At 35.4% G+C, this 19,646-nt stretch overlaps 1 protein-coding gene across 2 annotated transcripts in view; it reads left to right on the top strand.

The window, feature by feature from the left end:
* DPYD (dihydropyrimidine dehydrogenase) overlaps positions 1-19,646 on the top strand; it is a 1,077,299-nt gene that overhangs the window by 222,841 nt on the left and 834,812 nt on the right. The gene's annotated exons all lie outside the window — the stretch shown is intronic.

Genomic DNA, 19,646 nt, shown 5'->3' with positions numbered 1-19,646 from the left:
CTGTGATTTAAGTTAGTGGGTGGAATTAGACCATATAGCAGCACATTGCTTCAGAGAAAGCCTTTTCCTTGTGACCACGTGAGTAATGGTAAATTAATTCCAGCTCAATTCTTCTGAATACATTAGTGGATCATCATTTTAAGTGAAAAAGATCTAGAACATATATGTATGCCTATTCTTTGAGCTAAAAGTATGGTTTTGTCAAATGCATGTGTTTCCAGAGCATAAAACATGTTTCTGTTTTAGTATGCTTTTTTCTCTTCTTGTTTGCAAATTACGTGCACAAGTTTCATTGCATCTGACTGTGAATGGGTGTATAGAAAAAAACTGTCTTTATAATGAGATGATCAGATTGACAAAATGGAAGCAATTTCTCCCTTCTTTCCAGATTTCCTTCCCATTTCATAGCCATGAAAACTCACCTCTGGGCCCAGTTACTGTGGGATCTGCCTCTGTTGTTTGAAACTTCTGGTTATTCTCCACATTGGACACAATTTTCTGTCACAGCCTTTTCTGAGCTGTTGTCCATTATCTTCCCTGCCCTTCTACTGCCCCTAGTACAATACAACTCTTCCCTAGACCCTTCTCGTCTTTTGTTTCAACTTGTTTCTGGGGGATGATCCCACAGCCCCTAATATGCTGCTTTGGACAGGATGGTAATGACTCTCTTATCTTCCAGGCTAAGGGGGAGATGGGAAGAGGGACTGTATCTCCCAAAGTGCTTTGCCATCTTTAATAATATTTGCCCTTGAGAACTTCACCACCGTTTCATGTATGGGGTGTTACGAGGGCCTGTCAAGATGCTGACAACAGCATCAATAGTATCCTGGAAGTCAAAATATTGGTTTCCTGCTCTAGCTTGGTTGTAAGCAGCTGTGTGACGTTGGGCAAATAATTTTACTCTGGACATCAATTTTCTTATCCGTAAAATGAAGGCACTTTTTTTGCTTGATCATCTCAGTTATTCTTTGTCTGAAATTACATGATTCTCTAGTTTCTTGCATTCATTTTGATGTATTTTCAGGCAGCCTTTGGCATTTGCTGTTTGGGGATTACAGCCACACACAGAGCTCTTACCCTATGTATCACATAGTTGCACAACCTTTTTATGGGAGTGATTACATTTCTCCCCATTTTAATAGGTTATGGTCAGGGACACATGACTTTTCATTGGCCTATTCCCTTGTGGACAAGAACAGGTATCCAGTTAAGTGACTGAGTAGTCAGTAGATGCTTTTATGTCACCCCTGGAATTTAATCTAGTTTTTTTAGGCAGCCCTTGGAAATCCTGGCTGGCGAAGTTGCTGCCTCATTTTCCTTCTAAGAGACTAAGCACCAGGTGACCAGAGAGAGGCAAAGTGTAACTATTCAGTCAGTCAGTAAACATTTATTAAATAGGTGTTGTGCACAGAGCTGGAGATACAAAAAAAGGAAAGAGACAGCTCCTGCTCTCAAGGAGCTGAGTCTAGTGTGCAAGACAGCATGAAAGCAACTATGTACAAACACAATATATACAGGATATAAAGAGATATTAAAGGCACTAGCATTAAGGAGGATTACAAAAGGTTTCTCCAAGGAAGAATTTTGGCTTGGACTTGAAGGAAGCCAGAGAATCCAGAAAGCAGAGATGAAGAGGGAAGGTATTCTAGGTATTGAGTAGACATGTCCCGAGTCTGGAGATTGAGTGACTTTTGGGAGGAACTGCATGGAGACCAGAATTATTGGATCTCTGATTATGTAAGTGGGAATAAGGTGTAAGTAGATTGGAAAAGAAGTAAACAGCCAATGTATTGATGACTTTTAATGCAAAACAGAATATATATTTTTTTCCAGAGGTGATAGGAAGGAGATGCAGTTTATTGAGTTTGTGTGTATGTTAGAAATGCTTGCTGGTGCAAAGATTAATTTGAATGATTATTTTAAACTTGAGGTATTAGGAAAGGCTTCATGAAGTAGATGATCTCTCATGATTCCCACCATGAAGGGTGAGAATTTCTAACGACAGCAACAAAGGCCTGTTATCAAGCTAATTATCTTCCCCCTCCTAAACCTGCTGCATCTTTCAATCTCACTCGTTACTTCACAAATACAACCTACTCATTAATTCTTCCCATGTTCCAAATCTTAGTGTTATAACTGATTCATTTCTGTTGTTGTTGGATATCTAGTAAGTAAGGATTTATATCACACTTTAAAGTTTACAAAATGTCTTATAAATATATTCTCCTTTTATTCTCTCAACAACCCTGAGAGATAAGTGCTATTGTTATCCCTGATTTTTTAGAGGAGGAAGCTGAAGCAGGCAGTGCTTAAGGAACTCAGATAGGATTTCATAGCTTTTAATAGTGTGAGGCAGAATTTGAACTCAGGATTTCCTATCCATTGTCTACTCACAGTTTCAGTTTTCTGTGAACTATTAATTGACTCTATCAGTGAGTCTTGTCTATTCACTTTTCAATATCTCTCAGATTTGTTCACTGTTCTTCATTCCTGATGCTACATAATCACCTTCCTATACTATTGCAATGACCTTCCAACAGGTCTTCAACTCTTTGCAGTCTGTCCATTATTTCTTCTTTACTAAGAGATTTGGTTAGGCCACTCATCTGTATTCAAGATTCTTCCTTATTATCCTAGACCATTTGTCATCTCACAACACCCTAAATCTAGTCTTATACTAAAAAACAACTATGTGAGGAGGAGAACCTATTATAAGGAAAAAATGTTTCATCCCAAAGTGGAATAAGTGGTAGTGAGATCTCCCCAGAGATAAGTCTTCAAGCAAAGATTATCCCTTTTCGGGGATCTCATTGAAAAGATTCTTGCCTAGGTATGGTTTGGATGAGATGGTCTCAGTGTTCTCTTCTAAGTAAAATTCTCTGATGGTGCTCTCCACATTCTTTCCCCTACTCTCCAGTCATGTTGGGGCATTCATGGAATTCTCCATGTGCCCCAAACTTTCTCACCTTATTGCCTTTTAATGAGGTTCACTATGAGTGAAAGGTCATCTGCCCAGCCTGTTGAATTCAATCCAATCATCAAAAATTGAATTTAAAATTCAGGTCCTGAAAGAAATCTCTGATCCACTCTTCAAATGGGATGCCTGTATCCCCGAACATTTTGCTGACACCTTTCTAATACACTTGTATATCATCCTAGATGAGTTCTGTTTCTTTGTTTGTCTCCATTTCAATTCCATGAAGACAGGAACTGTGATTCATCTAAACTTTGTGCCTCCCCTAACACCTTGAACAGTGTATCACATGGTGATCTGCCCAGACTAGAACTTAATAAATAGAACTTCCAGATGATATGGTGGGAAGAACACTAGACCTGGAGAGAGGAAGACCTGAGTTCAAATCCATCCTCAGATACTTTGCTTGTGTGACTCTGGTGTGTAGTAGGTACTTAATAAATGCTTATTCTCTTCCCTTTTTCCTTTTTTAAAATTGAATGACCCTCATTTAATTGGGACTTAAAACTTTTTAGGTAGCTAGGATTAGTAGGCACTAGCACTGGAATTGGGCTTGCAATCATGTTGTATCTGGCCTTGGGCATGAGAATAAGGATTTTGAGGAAAGTAGTAATATGATCAGAACTGAGCATTACTCTGGAAAACTACTCTGATATTGGCATAAAGGTCTGGACTCAGATATACACATTTGTATATAGGTATACAGCATATATACATATGCATACAATGTACATAAATACATATGTATTTGTTAAGAGACTCATATAAATGTGACAGTTAAAAAAAAACAACCTGAACTAAAATGGTGGGTAGAGTCAGTAAGTCGTAAAAGGAATTAACAGTGATACCATTCATTTATCAATAATATTTGGTTCTTGATTGGCTGTGGTTGATGAACAAGTGAGAAGAGTCAAAGATGGTGATGTTTTAGACTAGAGTCTAATTATCTCAGAGAATGATGGTTCACAGTAGAAATGCAGCATTTAGGTAGAAAGAAATTATGTTTTTGAGGGGAGGAAATAGAGATGAATTTATTTTCATATTTTCAACTTTGCATTTCATATAATGTTAGTGACTTAGTATTTATTAAGTCCCTTCTATGTGCTGCCAATTATTATAAGCATTGGATAAGCTCTGTTTTTTCTTAAAATCACCAGATTACGACCCAGTAGGACATATGGTTTATATGTACATTGTGGCGATCAGTTAAATTTGTGGGCATAAAAGGAAAATGTGCTTATAAAGCTGTTAAAAATTCTAACTTTTTAAAGAGTAGAAACACAAAACAGAAATCACAAGTTCCTGTTTTGTTTTGCACTTTTATAATTCAAAAAGCCCCAAAAGTATTTAAATTCTTATAGTAATTTCATACAACTGTTAAAAATAGAAGTCTGTGATGGAGATGCTGGCACAATGCTCCCCATCGCCCTACAGATAGGTCTGCTAGATCATGAATAATAGAGTTTGTTTTCTCAGTTTTCTGTGGCAGTGTGTTCCAGGCAGATTGCACCATTTATGGTTATGGGATATGGATAGTCATTCTGTAGTTGTATTGGATTTGTCCACTCAGAAAGTTCCAGAATTATATGATTTATTTTTTTTAGCATTCTGATGTTGTATTACATAAAAAATATTATCACATGTTCTACTTTCTTGCATTTAAAAAATTGGTCATTGTTTATCATGAAAAGAATTGCATTATATATGGGATTTTTGCATAGGTAATATTGTCCAAAAAATCAGAAGTATAAAGATCTACTTCTGAACATAGAATGAACCATGCATGTCAGTACATAGCAATGCCAAATTTGGCATTTCAGAAGTTGTATTTGCCTCTGGCTTCTTCTCAGTTTAAAGAAGGACAGAATGAGGTTTTTGTACAATGCTACTTGCTTGGTAAGAGTTAGTATATACCTCCTTCTGAGTTACCAGCTGTTGCAGTATGTTCAAGAAGTATCCATGATTCCTTCCCTGTGGCTTTACCAGGTGCTACAAAGCCTGAAGGAGTTAAACATGGCACTTACTTTTACAGATGTCATCATTGTAATCCACATGTAAAGAATTCCATTGATTAAAACTTTGGGTAAATGATAAATCAGTAATTAAATTTAATGTCAGTTTAGAGGGAGTTGACTTACAGTCTGCATTTTTCCTTTTAAGCTTACTTGAGTAAAAATACAAAACCTAATGTGAATTTTTCCAAACTTTGTCTTCTTAAGGTCCAGATTCTAAAGGGGATCATTTATTTTTTGCTGTTTTTCTAATAGTTGCCTTATGATTTTTCTTCCCCAGTTTTATTTTACAAGAGTATTGAGTCAAAGTTATTTTACTATGCTGTAATGAGAGAAAAGCATTCATAGTAAAGTGGTTAAAGAGCTGACCTCAAAACTAGAAAGTCCTCAATTTAAGTCTCACATTAGATACATACTGGCTATTTAACTCTGGGTAAGCTGTTTAACATTTTGGTGCTAAAGGCTCTGAATTCCATATAGGACTCTAGTTGCAGAAAAGGTACCTATTTGCATCAATAGAGGAAGTGTCTTCTATATGTATGAAATCATAGTTCTTGTTGAGTGTGTAGATATATATAAGCATATATATGTAGATATATGTAAGTATGTATGTATATATGTGCACATAAATATATACATGTATACTTAATATGTACATACAAACATACATACATGAATATATATGTATGTATATATATATATATACATACACACATATACTTGTATTTGTGTATGTGTGTGGTAGAGCCTTCTGAGCTTGTGTTGATCTGATCACCCACAGTAGGACATACTTACCTTGACACCAACATAGTGATACCATTTTGGTCCTCTTCAAGAAAGACAATAACCAACCAATGTATGTATATCTGTATCTTGAAAGAGAATAGAGAAGAGACAAAAAGATGAACTGAGAGATAGGGAAAGAAATAATTTTTGTCAGATATAAAGAGTAATTTCGCCTATTTCATACTTTAATAAGCCATTATGGCATGTAGGTGATCCTGTTTGCAAAAGTTGTGTTGGTTGAACAAAAGTTGTAGATAGTCCTACCATGCTGGAAAAGCTTCCAGATTGGCCCAGGTTGCAGAATGTCTGAATGTTATGCTAGGACCAACTTAAAGTTTATTATCAGGTAGGACATGGGACAATGAACTTTTTGTTCCTGGCAACTCTCAACAGCCATTTATCAAATTATCAAGGTATTTGCAACTTGTTTTGGGGTCAAGGGATAAAATAGCTGTAAACAAGACATCTAGGATCTTCGAAATACTGGCATATGAAGAATTCAGATCAAGGCCTAGTTCCTTAGCCTCCACCTAATGCCATTACAGTTTTTCCCTCATCTACATACCTATTTTTCTAACTCATGAAACTCTTCATCCTCCTCTGTCATTTTACTTGGCAGTAAGTTATGCAACAAATATTACTGAAATGGCTTTGACTTTACAATAATTTTGACTATAAAGGAATTAAAACCTACCCATCGTTTGGTACTATTTACCAATGAATAATCAATTTCTTCCAACCTAAGCTGAAACAAATGTTTGTGACATCACCATTACATTCTCATTTTAGTTTCTAAAAGTATTATCCAAATACTACTTTTTTGTCTCTCTTCCTCAAGGTATGATCCAAATAGAATTGATATTCTTGTGTTGTTTTAATTTCATAACAATTACAGATTTTGCTTGATTTTGGGGACCAATTTTATTTTGGATCTATAATTTTCTGAAAATTAAGATGTAAAAAAATTGTCATAAGGTGGCAGTGTGTTTCAGCCATTGCTATTAGTAGAAAATCTTGAAATCTCAGTCTTGCTTGTTCCAAGTGGCTCTTTAGCCAATGGCTAGTTGTACTATAGCATCACTCTTCTTAAGGACATTTTAAGGAAAACTGAGCAGCTCTGTTTTGGGGGATGCACGTTCAATTCTCAAAGAGAATTTCATCATCTGTTTTTGTTTGCCCCCACCCCCTGGGTCATCTGTCATAGCATGTATTTAATTATTTATTATTAGCTGATACACAAGACATGTTCCTCCTCCTTATTATCAAAGCATACATGGGTATATGCGCACACGCACACACACATGCACACATGTACACACTCAGGAAAAAGGAGAGAGCTATATAAATATCTTTAATATAGTCAGGAACTCATTTTACACAATGGATTCTCAATGCTAATCGTATGGATGTTGATTACTGATATTCTTTGCAAGATAAACTTGTTCACCTAGCATTCAAATTTTTTTAGATTCTAGCTCCAATCTAGTTTAAAAATTTTTTAAACATATTTATTTTAAAAGTTTATTTATTTATGTTTAGATTTCAACATTCACTTTTGTATAATTTTGAGTTCTAAATTTTTCCGCCCCCCTCGCATTACCTCTCCCCAGGATGGCATGCAATCTGATATGGGTTATGTATGTACAATCATATTAAACATACTTACACATTAGTTATGTTGTGAAAGAAGAATCAGAACAAAAAGGAAAAAACACAAGAAAGAAAAATAAACAAGAGAAAATAGTATTCTGCAGTCTGTACTCAGACTCTCATTCTTTCTCTGGATGTGGACAGCCTTTTCCATCATGAGTCTTCTGGAATTGCCTTACATCATTGCCTTGCAGAGAAGAGGTAAGTCTATCAAAGGTGGTCATTGTATAATGTTGCTCTTACTGTGCACAATGTTCTCCTGGTTCTGCCCACTTCACTCAGTATCAGTTCATGAAAGTTTTTCCTGGTTTTTCTGAAATCTTTCTGTTCATCATTTCTTATGGAAAAATAATACTCCATTACATTACCTCAATTTCCAGTTATTGGCCACCACAAAAATGGCTGCTATAAAGATTTTGGCAAATATGGGTCCTTCCCTTTTTTATGATCTTCTTGGGATACAGACCTACTAGTGGTATTGTTGGATCACAGGTAAAGCACAGTTTTATAGCTCTTTGGTCATAGTTCCAAAGTACTCACCAAAATGGTTGGATCAGTTCACAACTCCAACAGCAATGCATTAGTGTCCCAATTTTCCCACATCTTCTCCAACATTTATCATTTTCTGTTTAGTCATGTTAGGATGCATGTGATGTGGTACAGCAGAATTATTTTAATTTGCATTTCTCTAATCATATTATGTTCATATGCTTTGACCATTAATCAGTTGGAAATGACTTGTATTCTTACAAATTAGACTGTTCTCTATATATTTTAGAACTGAAGTCTTTATCAGAGACATTGGCTGTAAGAATTGTTTCCCAGCCTTCTGCTTCCCTTCTAATCTTGGTTGTGTTGGCTTTGTTGGGCAAAAACCTTTTCAATTTAATGTAATCAAAGTTATCCATTTTTCATTTTATTATGTTCTCTAGATCTTGTTTGGTCATCTAGTCTTCCCTTCTGCGTAAATCTGACAAACTATTCCTTGATCTCCTGATTTCCTTATAGTATCATCCTTTATATCTAAATTGTGTGCCATTTGTACTTTGTCTTGGCATAGGGTATGATAAATTGATCTTTGCTTTGTTTCTGCCATACTATTTTCCAGTAAAACAGTAGATTTTTATAAAAAATCTGTTTTATAAAAACAGTAGATTTTTATATTCATTGACTCCTGTGTCTTGTGTACCTAACCTGTTCTACTGAGCACTCTGTTTCTTTGCCAGTACCAACTATTTTTGATGATTGCTGCTTTATAATATAGTTTTACATATTATATGGTTAGGCCACCTTACTTTGCATTCCTTTTCATTAATTCCCTGGATATTTTGGAACTTTTGTTCTTTCAGATGAATTTTGTTATTATTTTTTCCAGCTCTATTAAATAAGCTTAGGTAGTTTGATTGGCATGGCACTGAATAATAAATTTTTAGGTAAAGTTGTTATTTTCATTATATTATTAGCTCAGCCTACCCATGAGCAACTGATATTTTTCCAATTATTCAGCTCTGACTTTATTTATGTAAAAAGTGTTTTATAATTGTATTCATATATTTTCTGGGTTTGGCTTGGGAGGTAGACTCCCAAATATTTTGTATTGTCTTCATTCACTTTAAATGGAATTTTTCTTTTTTGTCTCTTTCTGCTAGGCTTTGCTAGTAATATGTAGATATGCCAATGATTTATGTGGGTCTATTTGTATTCTGCAACTTTGCTAAAGTTGTTAATTATTTCAAGTAGTTTTTTACTTGATTCTATAAGGGTTCTTTGAGTATACTGTCATCATCTGCAAAGAGTGATAGCTTTGTTTCTTCATTGCCTATTCTATTTCCTTAAATTTCACTTTCTTCTCGTATTGCTAAAGCTAACATTTCTAGTGTAGTATTAAATACCAGTGGTAGTAATGTACATCCTTTTTCCACCCCTGATCTTACTGGAAATGCTTCCAGCTCAATCTTATCACATATAATGCTTGCTCATAGTTTTAGATCGCTGCTACTTATCATTTCAAGGAAAATACTATTTATTCCTATGTTCCCTAGTGTTTTTAATAGGAATGGGTATTGTATTCTGTCAAAAGCTTTTTCTACATCTATTGAGATAAACATATGATTTCTGTTAATTTCCTTATTGATATGGTTAGTTATACCGATAGTTTTCCTAATATTGAACCAGCCCTGCATCCCATGAACCAGCCCTGTATAAATCTCACCTCGTTATAGTGTATTATTCTCATGATAGGCTGCGGTAATCTCTTTGCTAATATATTTTTTAAATTTTTTTCTCTCTATTCATTAAGGAATCTAATCAAGTTTTACAGCCTTGCCATTCATATGGGGTCATAGACTTCAAGCCTCGAAGGAATCTTAGAGATTATCTCGTACAATCCCTTCATTTTTCATGTCAGGAAATTGAGGCTCAGTTGAGGTAAATTTAAAATTCTGTTCTGTCATCCTTCTCAGTACTATTTGAGATTTTTGCAATAAAATTAGGATTAGCTATTCTGAAAGATCTTCAGGATTTTTGACCAATTTCCTGTTTGAGCAGGTATCTTGAAAAGTTAAGGTGGGCCATTGGTTTTTATAAGTCAATAAGCTTTGCAAATATCCTTTTTAATGCAGTGTTAATAGAACTAGTATTCAAATACTTGTCCTCTTGATCCACCTCTAATGTTCTTCCTAGTACATTTCTTTCTCTCTTCATACCCCATAATTTTCAAGGCTGCCACTTTCTGCTCTCAAGGCTATTACTTAACTAAGGAGAAAAAACTCAAAGATTATCGAGATCACACTTGGAGTCCTGGCTCTGCCACTCATTACCTTTGTAATTTTTATTGTCACTTACTATCTCTAGGCCTTTTATTTCTTCTTCTGTAAAATGGCTGGTCAAAACTTTTCCTCAGGTCCCTCCTAGGTCTAATATTTCGTGGTTCTTAGGTTCTGTGAATTAGAAAAGGACTGAATTCTTATCTATGTTATTTTTTACAAGTTTGAAAGAGATGACCAGTTGGGGGTTGGGATAGCTGAATTGTCTCTGGCAGTATTTACAAAGAAATGTTTTTGAAAAGTTCATCCAGAACAGAATATCTTTTTTGCACCCCTATTTTGGATATCAGATTATAAATAATTACCTGATAAATTAGAAAGTGAGGCATGGCTTAGCCAATGGATCTGTCTCGTCTTCGTTACTTTGCATTACCAGTCTTTTCTGGTATCTCTTTGATCTCCAGTATCTTCCTTTACTGGCTTTTCCCCATTAGTTTAATTCCTGTCCAAACATACCCCTTGATCCTGCTACCTTCTCAACTATGACTTTCCTTTACTCCTCTTTGTCATCTCCTAATATCTAGTTGTCATTATTGTTCAGTCGTTTCCATCTTGTCAGTTTCATCATGACTCCATTTGAGGTTTTCTTGGCTAAAATATTGGAATGGTTTATCATTTCCTTCTTTAGCTCATTTTTTTACAAATAAAGGAAACTGAGGCAAAAAGGTTAAATGGCTTGCCCATTACACACCTAGTAAATATCTGATGCCAGATTTAAATTCAAGTCTTCCTGACTCCAGACCTTGCACTTTATTGCTAGTGGCCCTAAATTCTAGAGTGACCTAAAATCCCTTTTTCTACTTCCTTACCATTTTTTCCTGAATGCTATGCAGTCTCTCTCCCACCATTGCCATTCTCTTAGTCTTAGTCATCTAGCCTCTAAATCTTGGAATTTTTCTTGAGTATTTCCATTTGATCACTACATACTCCCATGTCTAATTGGTTATTGCATCTTCTCATTTATAATGTTCAGTATTTCTTGAATCTCTCTACTATTCACTACGTATCCTCTGAATCATCCTAATTTAGACCTTCATTATCTCTTCTCTGAATTAGGATAATAATCTCATAATTAGTTCCCTGGTATTTTCATACCATTATTATGGTTGTCAAACAGACTTTCTCAGTGTCTAATCATGTGACTTTCTCACTATAAAAACTCCAATGGCTTCCCTTCAGTATAAAACACAAGTTACTTAGCTGGGCATTCAATATCTTATAAAAACCTTTCTGCAATGTAACTTTCTAGGCCTGTTTCATACTCTACTTACATTTGTATATTCCACATTCTCATCAAACTGGTCTATTCACATTTATTATCCTCCACATCTTTGAATTTGCCCATCCTGTGCCCCAATTCTAGAGTCCCCTTATAACATATTTCATTCACATCTTGGTTCTTCAAGGTCTTGTTCAAGTGTCAGCTTTTTCATGAAGCCTTCTCTGATTTCTTCAGAAGAAGTAACTCCTCTCTTCTCCAATGTCTCATTCTACTGGCTTTGACTCCTCCAATGAAATTAAAACATTCTAACTTGTATTATGGTTAAACAGTTCATTTTCTTCCCTACCAAATGGCAGATTCCTTAGTATGCTTTCCATCTTTTTCATCCTCTATCCATATCTTAGAACCTTACACATAGCAGCCAATTAATGAATATTTGGTAAATTTAATTGGAGAGCTATTTTTTTCCCAATACAGATTCTTTCTGGGTTCAAAAATTCCATATGATAAACATGAATATTTAAGTAAATGGTGTATTAAATAGAAGTTGGAAAACAGGATTAAAGTAATGATAAGAATTTCAATTTTTAATTTTAATGAACAATTTAGTCAGAATACTGTTTAATAGAGTTATGAGTATTTCATGATAATAATAATACTTTGATTATACAGTACCTTTATCTGAAGAAATCTTTGTCTTCATATATAATTAATTTTTCCTTATCTTTCCATTCTAAAAAGGGAAAAGAAATTCATACATGAATATGTTTCATAACTTGCAAACATGTCTACAATTAGAACAGAGATCTGGTCTTCCATTAGAACCTGAAAATTAGTTTTAAACCTACTTTCAAACTAATTATATAGTTCACTAGGAAGAATTACATAGCTCTTTTAAATAAGTTATTCTTTAAAGAGAGCTTCTCTGATTTACATGTGGTTCTCTCAAACACACCTCAAGGTTATTTTGATAAATTGTCTTTTCAGATATCATAATATCATAGTTTTAGATCTAGAAGGAAACATGGAATCCATCGAGTTGAAGCCCTCATTTTTGCAGAGGAGGAATTGCATGCCAGATCAATGAAGTCATTTGGCAGAGATCATGAAGTTGGTGTCTGAGGCAGGATTTGATCCTAGTTCTTCCTACTTCCCTATTTACTTATGGCCTGCTTTCTCAGAACAGATGTACCGTAAGACTTAAATTAATCTAGTATGAAATCAGCAAGCACAAGCATAGTTCATAAGATTTCAGAGAGAGATGGAAAATGTAGATTCAACAAGATGGTCTCCTAGATACCGTCTTCAGTTTCTACATTTGGAACGAGGTACACAGAGTCATGTTTACACTGGAAAATTTTTCTGAAGATGCCTCTAAATGCAGCTATACTCTTCTGCTACCATGGATACTTGAATCTGAATATTGATTGCCTCTAATAACAGTTCCTTATGCACATTTATAGTAAGTACAATTATTGGTCAGCAGAAACCATTGGTCTTCCTCCTCCCTAATATTCTGGGCATGTGTTTACAAATAAGAATGGCATTTTAGTGAAGACCTGCCTTGGCTAGCTCCACTGCTTTCTTAGCCTTAGTTTTAATGAATTTTTGCTACAGAGTGCCTCACTGCTTTCCGTAGCTATGGTGCTGTTAATATCAACCTCCCAACCCTTACCTCTGAGATTTTGACAATGTTGAGGTCTTCTGGTATCAATGACTTATATTTAGAGGAAGAGGTATCCCTTTTCCTTTCAGGAATTAACTCCTTTGCCTGTGCTATAATTAGGACTCCTGCCTACCTTTTCTGGGGACCTGTTCCCATAATTAATCTATTTCCATAGTATCTCCAGCATTTATTTCTTCTTTGCCTAAAATATGATCTCGCATCCTGAAAACATAGCTTAAATTTTCTGCTCCTCTAACTGCAACTCCTTTTTTTTGTATTTTGCTTACCTGATAATAGCATCAAATAACTGGAAGGAATCTTTGGTGTTGTCTAGTCTAATATCCTACCAAATACCAGATTGCTCCCTGTCTTTCCTGAATCAGAAATTTTCTTTTATCATCACTCCGAAAAGTGGTCATCTTACCTGCCACTCTAGTAATCAATCAGTAAATATTGTTTCACACCTCCTATGTACCATACTTTATAATAAGTACTGGGAATAAAAAAGAGACAAATTCCTGCCCTGGAGGAGTTCATAATTGAATGGGAGAGCCAACATTCAAATAAATATATCCAAGCAAGCTATATACTAGCAAAATAAGAAGTAATTAACAGAAGAAAGGTACTAGCAGTAAGAGGAGTTATGAAAAGCTTGCTGTAAAGGTATTTTAGTTAGGGTTTGAAGGAAGCCAGGCGAGCAAGAAGGCAGAGATGAGGAAAGAGGGCATTTTAGCATTTAGAGCCAAAGAAAATGCCCAGCACCAAGAGATGGAATGTCTTGTTCAGAGAACACAAAGGAGACCAGTGTCATAGGACCAAAGAGTACAGAGTGTACAATAAGCTATAATACAACAGGAAAGATATATGTAGAGGGTAGTCTATGAAGAGGTTTCAGTGCCAACCAAAGGGTTTTGCTTTTGATTCTGGAGACTATAGGAAGTCATTGGAGTTTATTGAATGGGGGAGCCGGGTTATATGGGGACATGGTCAGACCTGTACTTTAAGAAAATCACTTTGGTGGCTACATAGAGGATGTGCTGAAGTGGGGAGAAAATTGAGGCAGACTGATCCACCAGTCTACCATTGCAACAATGTGAACATGAAATGATGTGGATTTCCTCCAGGTTGTAGATAGTATCAGAGGAGAGAAGGGAGCACATTTGAGATATATTGCAAAGATGAAGTCAGTTGTCCTTGGCAACAGATTGTATGTGAGGAAAAGTGATAGGAATCAAGGATGACACTTAGACTGCTAGGATGACTGGGAAGTTGATGGTGCCCTTGACAGTAATAGGGAACTTTGGAGGGATGAATGATTTATGGGAAAACATAAAATCAGTTTTGGACATGTTGTGTTTAAGATGTCTCTTGGACATCAGTTTTGAGATATCTGAAACGCAATTGAAGATGTGAGACTGGAATTCATCACAGAGGTTAGCATATGTGAATTGTGGTGAAAACTACCTCAGTTGGTAGTCAAGTGACCTGGATTCAAATCCTGCTTCTTATAATTACTAGTTATGTGCAGGGGACAGCTAGGTGGTGCAGTGGATAGAGCACCAGTACAGGAGTCAGGAGGACCTGAGTTCAAATGTCACCTCAGACACTTGATACTCACTAGCTGTGTGACCTTGGGCAAGTCACTGAACCCCAATTGCCTCATCCTGGGTCATGTCCAGTCATCCTGATGAATATCTGGTCACTGGATTCAGATGGCTCTGGAGAATTAGTGAGACTGGTGACCTGCACAGCCCTCCCTCACTCAAAACAAAGTCAAGTGCAAATCATGTCATCATTTCTCTGATCGCATGGTCTTCTTCAATGAAGGATGAACACACACACAATTATATGCAAGGCATGGGTGAGTTGCTCTGAGCCTCAGTAAAGGGATATCCCCTCTATGAAAGGGATCTAATTATATAGTGCATTACACATAAGGTATTTTTTTCTTGTACACATGTAACCTTTGAAATAAAATACAATTTGAGTTTTGTAATCATCACTATCATTAAGGTTTATTGTATTTTGTATGAGATGAGGCATAATATTTTTAAGTGTAAGGGTATAGAATTCAACTTTACCTCAGGTAATATAATTACAGAATACCCTTCCATGTGTTCTAGAATTAAGTCTGATTCTATCTGCTATTTTTTTCTGAGTCATCTTTTTCTCCTTGGTTCCCCCTGGTATTTCTCTCTTCCAATCACCTTTCCCTCTCCCTTGCAAAGCCCCAACCCCCAATCAGAAGTTTCTATGGTGTGTCTTTGGCCCCCATTTTGGGAAATACAGTATTTTTTCTAGTTTCCATGTCCATTTCAAAAGATTAAGACTTTACACCCAATAATGTCATATGAACAAAGCATGAAAAAGCCATACTCTACATTTATGCTCCATGCTCTGATGTTATGCATTTTAAATACACTAGAGGTATGTAATATATATCACAGAAAGCCCTGGACCAAATTCCTTCGAAGATCAGCTGACAGTACTGAATGAGTTGTGATCTTCATCACTGCAGGACACCTCCATAGAATACTGGATCACAGAACTCTTTGAGTATATGGGTCTACTTGTTAGAGAACAATTTGCTTCTCTAGTCATCAGAATTTAATGGATTAAACAGTTCAGAATAGTGGCTTGAAATCTTGAGCAAATGCTTTAAATTATTATTTTCCTAAAAATAATAATTAACACAGGTAAATATAATGATTTTAGGTTATTAGATTTGAATGGGATATGTTCTGTAATTTATCAAAATGAGTTTAAGGAAAATAACTAGTGCAAGTAATGAAGTCTACTTTAGAGGTTCTACCAGTTGTAGAGACTTGTTTGTAGTAGTATTATACAATTTTTCAGAAACCATAGAGGCTGACAGAAGTTAAATAAGAATGATATCTCATTATCCTATTGACCTCTTTTTACAGTTTGCATAGTGATAGATATATGACATAAAGCCTTTTTTTCTATTAATAAATCCCATACAAGAAACACTTCATGCAAACATAGTATATTTTCTAGCTATTCAAAACAGTATGTTCTTTTGTAAGGTGTTAATCAATATGATTGTCTTTATATTCCAGTCAGCGTTTCCTCATTCTTATGCACAGCAGGATGGTACAAATATGGATGTGTTTTCATAATTTCCTAATTAGGAAAATCTTAATGCTATAAACAAATAATTTGCAAAAACCTATATATGCCCATATAACAATTTCTGTTTTAGCATAAAGTATTTTTATAAATTTATTTAACATCCTGTATGAAACTACTATCTTGTGACTAGAATTTTATTCAGTTCTCTGGATGATACAGAGGAATTAAGGGATAAGATTTTTATTCATGGAGTTCATGATCCATCCTCCTGGGGAGGCAGGACAGAAATTCTTGAACTACAGAAAAATAGGGGGCAATCTAGAATAAATTTCTAGACTAGTGGTGTACATTAACATAATCTAGGAACTCAAAAGAGGAAGAGATTATTGTGGACTGAGATTTATTCAGGGAAAACTTAATGAAGGAAATGAGTTTTCACCTTTAGCCTTGAAGAAAGGGTAAGGTATTGATTCTTTGAGAGGAAGAAGAGGGCATTTCAAGTGGGAAAATAAAATATGGACAAAAACCAGACAGAAACCCTCCGGAGAGAAACCAGAGGGAGCCTGACATGTTCAGTGAATCCTCCTCTACCCCAAATTACATGTGGATTGAGAATACTCCCTTTCTTCCTAGGGTAGGAGAATAATAGAACTTTCAGGTTGTAAGGGATCTTAAAGATGAAGACCAACTTTATATAAGAATATCCTCTCTAGCTACCTGAAGAGATGATCAGTGGTCCTTGCTTAAACATCCTCCATGAATAGACTATTTTGTCTTTGAATAATTGTAATTGCAAATTGGTCTTTCATATAGAGTGGAATCCTGGCCATTTCTACTTCTGCTCAGTGGTATTACTTATGCTTTCAGGAGCAATGCTGAACTAAAGTGCTTCAGATATGTGGAGGCCCTTTAAATAACTGACACCAGTTGGGAGAGATGGATAATAAATGTAGTGGAAGAATCAGGGTCTCAAAATACCTTGACAGACTGGAAAAAAATGAATCATAACTAACAATGATATTGAAAGGGATAAACAGTAACATGGATGACAGGATCATTAAATCAGAATACCAATAATTATTATCTTTGTGACCATGGACACTTCACTTATCCTCTTTGAAACCCAGTCTCCTCCTCTGTAAAGTTCAAATAATAGTAGTGATAGGAGGAGCAACAGGAGATCATTATGAGCTTCAAATGGGATAATGCATGTAAACTGCTTTGCAATCTTAAAGGGCAAGGCAAGTGTTAACTATCGCCATTGGGATTTTGATTCAGTCTTTTGTATGAAATATTCACATCATCTTTAGATTGCCTAATCGTATTATCCATGCTTTCATAAAAAGCATTGATAACAATGTTGAACTCTATAGGACTCTACTGAAACACTTCTGTAAAAATAATCCTGCTTCTTGACAATCTATTAATCACAACTCTTTTGATTCAATTATTCAACCAGTTTAAAATTCACCTAATCAAATAGTTCACATTTTCATTTTGTTCACAAAGATGTCATAGGACGCTATTGAATGTCTCTTTGAAATCTAGGTAAGCTATGTCACCTGCGTTCCTCTGATTTTCCTGTCCAGACAGAGTATATGATTACCTTGACATGAATTGTTCTCTGTGAACCTATACTGGCTTAGAATAATCCGTTTATGCATTTCTAATTGCTCACAAACTGTCTTTTTAAAAAATGAATTCCAGTATTTGTTTTGGTAGCAATCTAAGCCTAGTTTTCTGATTTTTGATATGAATTACCTACTTTCTCCCATTTTTTGAAAATCATATACTTACTAATCTCCTGCCGTAAAACTGTTATAGCGTTCAATGTTCTTCATCGTTTCTCAGTTTGGAGAAAATACTTTTGGAACTGAAATTGGTTGTAAATAGAGTCCTTTACAGTAAATGTTTAAAATGTTCTTCAGCATAATTGATAGCAGTGGAATAAAATCCCTGTGTAATGTAAAGCCTTATATCAGGGGCTCTCAATGGATACTTCTTACTTCACTTGCCAGCTGCCCCTACCCTGAATGCCTGGGAAATTCAGGATCCTGAAGTAACTTGCAAGCAGAGCTCTGTCCCTCAATTCATGTAGCTTCAGGGGGAAATTATTCTTTATATCCTCTCTCCCTCAGTTTTGGGGAGCCCTATCTCATGCTGAATGTTTCTGGGAGCCTAGTATGAGCACTCTCCTCTCTCTGCTTATCGTCCTTGATGTTTATGCTTCTCTAAATGGCTAGATATTGTTGATCAAATGTCTCAGCCTATTTCCCAACAAAGAACCTGTCAGAAGATTTGTAATCTATTATAGCTGGTTATAGTTCCTAGATTTCAGCGGTTAAGTAGAAAACCCGGAGGTACTATAAGTTGGGAACATTTGTGGCATAAAATCTTGCATTCATTTGATGTGTTTTGTAATTTCTATGTTATATTTTGTCCACATTCCAATGAAAATGGTGATTTTTACTTAACTGCCTTCTCCTAAATAACTTCCTGTTCTTTCTCCTCTTATCCTCTCTTTCATTCATTGCCTCCCCCACCCCCAACTTCAGAGCTCCTGTGAGAGCTTCCCCCATCTCCTGAGTAAGATATTCTGCTTTCAGTTAGCTCTGTTTGTTTCTTTTCTTTTCCTTAAAATAAACCTAAATCTCTTTTTAAAAATTTCAACACATTGTTCATAGTTCTGGTGCGAAGTAAAATTGGTCTAAACCTTCTTCCATTTGACCATCTTTTCAAATGATTGAAAAAAAGTTTATTTTCCCTTAAAATCAACATCCCCAAATCTTATCTTCTTTGGGGTAAATATCTCCAGTTCCTATTCATAGTAAAGACCTTTTTGTCATTATTAGACCCCCTTATATGCTACCAGCATCACTGAAACAAAACAAAATAAAGCAGAATAAGATTAAGAATGCATTGACTTAATTACTCTCCTTCTTGTACTGTCTTCTTTCCTCTTATTTTTTACCTCCTATTTTATTCTCTCCTTCTAGTACGACTCTGACATTCTTTCAGTGTTTCTCAAATAAAATGATTGGAGTTCCTGGGGAATGGGATTATACTATGCATATTTATCTCAGGTATAATTTAATTATGCATTAATTTGCCACTTAGGACATGCCACCTTACATCATAAAATATATGTGCCTGCACATGATTACAAACACATTATCTCATAAATTATTATTTACTCAATACCAGCGAAGTGTCATTCACAAAGTTGTTACAAAATAAAACTTGTTTATGAGGATGATATAAACACACACAGGGTACATGATTTATCAATCAATGAATAAGAAAAATAAACAGAAATTAACATTTAACTAAACACTAATTCTCTTTGTCCTGATACTTGAAATATATAGCACATTTTCTTAAACTAGTTGCATCCTTATATTCCTCATTCTTCTATTAC

The sequence above is a fragment of the Notamacropus eugenii genome, chromosome 2, assembly GCF_028372415.1.
Source record: "Notamacropus eugenii isolate mMacEug1 chromosome 2, mMacEug1.pri_v2, whole genome shotgun sequence".
Classification (NCBI taxonomy): domain Eukaryota; kingdom Metazoa; phylum Chordata; class Mammalia; order Diprotodontia; family Macropodidae; genus Notamacropus; species Notamacropus eugenii.
This window is presented reverse-complemented; position numbering and strand designations above follow the sequence as displayed.